Source organism: Pocillopora verrucosa, chromosome 5, assembly GCF_036669915.1.
Source record: "Pocillopora verrucosa isolate sample1 chromosome 5, ASM3666991v2, whole genome shotgun sequence".
In the NCBI taxonomy this organism is placed as follows: Eukaryota; Metazoa; Cnidaria; class Anthozoa; order Scleractinia; family Pocilloporidae; genus Pocillopora; species Pocillopora verrucosa.
The window spans coordinates 18,107,643-18,110,142 of record NC_089316.1 but is presented as its reverse complement, the minus strand read 5'-3'; the positions used below and the strand labels follow the sequence as shown (position 1 = coordinate 18,110,142).

The window sequence follows — 2,500 nt, the reverse complement described above, 5'->3', positions numbered from 1 at the left end:
AACTCCACCAGTTAAAATCCTGCAACTGAGTTTATTTTTCAAAATAAAAACACTTCCGCAAGTAATTAAAGCTGCTTTCTATGCTTGCTAACTTTAAAAGCTTTCCGTACAGACTATCATGAAGAATTCTTCACTGACACGTTATTGTTTATAAATTTTTTTCGCGTTCTCTCAACATCCAAAGTGGTTTATATACGACGGCAAAGCGATGCTTAGCTATCCTGGAGCAACGCACGCGAGATTTGCGCTTTTAGCCGTTGCAGGGTAATAGCCATTAAAATCATCTCTTTGTGCTATATTATCTCAATGGTTTCGTATATACTACGAGTACGTTTCGGTGGTAGGGCAAAGCTAAAACTAAGGGAAAAATTGAACATGTTTTAGCTCCGCAAATCATTGAAAGTTGGGAAACCACGATCCTTTGTCACGTGGAGAAAATCGCCAATGCAAAATCGTTCACAACGGAGTTCAGAGAAAAGTTTTTGTTAAAGGTTTTTGTATGCGGCTACTTTCATATTCCATTTTATATTACCACCTAAACCTTTCTTTACATTCTTTACATTTGTAACCTCAAAATCTCTCGAAAAAGAAACAATTTCTTTGATTCAATGCTGTACACACTCCTCATCCACTAAATATTCCTGCCACCCCTAACAAATTTGAAAAATATTTTATTGTTTCCTATTACAAATCACTATCAGGATTTCTATTTTATGATTGCTAACAAATTTCTGGGTGCCGCTAGTTACCTCCACTTTGCTGAATAGCTGTAGGCTATGAAGAATTTCTAAAGAGGAAAGACTTAAACTAGAACAATTGGTACCCCTACGAATCTGTTTCAATGTGATTCTTGAATATGAAAGCGATCTTCGCAGTAATAAACACTACTTAAGTAGTAGTGAAAAGAAGGCCAGTACGGAATTTGAACCCATGACCTCTGCGGTGCATTGCTCTATCAGCTGAGCTAACAAGCCAAGTGGGAGCTGGTCACTGTGTTGGTTCCAAATAAACCCTGAACTTAAGTAGTGTTCATTACTGCGAAGATCGCTTTCATATTCACGTCTTTAACCGCGGTTCAAATATATGACTTCCATATATTCACAACCGATGTAATTTTTATTCCTTTTCTTCTATTTTCTTTCTTTTTTTTTCTTTTTTTGCGATTAAAACGCATACAAAACATCCCGCGCAGTATCACTGAATTTCTTAGTGCGTGCATTCTGACTCAGAGAAACCGAACGCTAGAAATGAGATTTATAAATGTCTTCGAGATAGCGCAGAAGCTTCTAATCAACGTATAATAGTTCGGAATGTATGGGCTTTCTCAGTTTCCTTAAATTTTCGGTAAATTTACAACTGCAAATCATGTAGTTATTTGGGAACCGTGACCGGCAGTCGACCTCAATTTTGTGTCAACGTCCATGGCTCTGTATTCTGAGACCAGCGTTAAAGATCACCGAACGCTAGACATGAGATTTATAAATCACTTTGGGATCACTTTGCGGTTCCTCGTCGACATATGATGGTTTGGATTGTGTAGGCTGTCTCAATTTGTTGAATTTTTAGAGAAATTTCAAACTTCCGTTCATTCAGTAGGTTGAGAACTTTGATCGGCTGTCGATTGGGTAACAAAAGTGCACGAATATATTTACGTCAAACAAAACTAACTTTACAGTTATGGACAGAATATGGTTTCATTCTAAGCTTAAGTCACAAAATCCTTGAGCCTCCTTTTTGTAAGATATTTGCCTCCCTTTTGTGCCGGCTTCATATGTTTTTTCAAGTAAGCTTTCAAGATCGTGTGCTCGTAAGTTTGTTTCATCTATCCAAATTATTGTTTTCAAAAGACTCCACTTCAATAGTCCCCCATTTGTATATTATCGCGGTGAATGGAGAGCTGATTTGTCCGTGAATATGGAAATTTCGGCGAGAGAAGAAAGAATTTCGTTTATAAAATGTCGTCTGCAGTACATACTTGAGCACCCATTTCAAACCTTGTTTACCCATTTCTAACTACATGACCACACAGCTAAAGAGGTTTATTTCTAGAGCTGGTCATTTTATGAAGAAAAATTATCATTTAGGGAGACGAGAAGTAGCACATAGAGTAGAGGTCAAAATAAGGGAGAGGTGGATCCAAGGGTACTGTGCATCAGCATTAGAGGAAAGAGGACATATCGGTCATTTAGAGATGAAGCATTATTTGTCTGTTCAGTAGATTTGGATTTAAAGCGTCTTTTGAATAAATGAAGAAGAGTATAAACTTACAAGTACGATAGCAAGATGTTTTTGCTGAAAATGTCTGATGGTAATCCCTTCAACTGATTGTTGTCCAACCGCCTAACAAAAAATCATTTAAAGGCGGTATTTAGTGGGTTTCACCAATTAAGGAAGGTCAGGAAACACATAAAATGCTTGCAAACAGACTGTTAGCGTCAATGAAGCGATGCTTTTTTTAATTCTGCGATAAGAAAACGAGCTATACTGTAGAACAAAATGA

At 37.2% G+C, this 2,500-nt stretch overlaps 3 protein-coding genes across 3 annotated transcripts in view; 1 reads left to right on the top strand and 2 right to left on the bottom strand.

Annotated features, from left to right (window-relative positions):
- Window positions 1-2,500, top strand: part of LOC131787159 (uromodulin-like) — a 240,513-nt gene that overhangs the window by 81,159 nt on the left and 156,854 nt on the right. The gene's annotated exons all lie outside the window — the stretch shown is intronic.
- The window catches only part of LOC131787130 (germinal-center associated nuclear protein), a 216,280-nt gene that overhangs the window by 87,784 nt on the left and 125,996 nt on the right, over window positions 1-2,500 (bottom strand). The window lies entirely within an intron of this gene.
- The window catches only part of LOC131799496 (leucine-rich repeat-containing protein 15-like), a 94,425-nt gene that overhangs the window by 42,717 nt on the left and 49,208 nt on the right, over window positions 1-2,500 (bottom strand). The window lies entirely within an intron of this gene.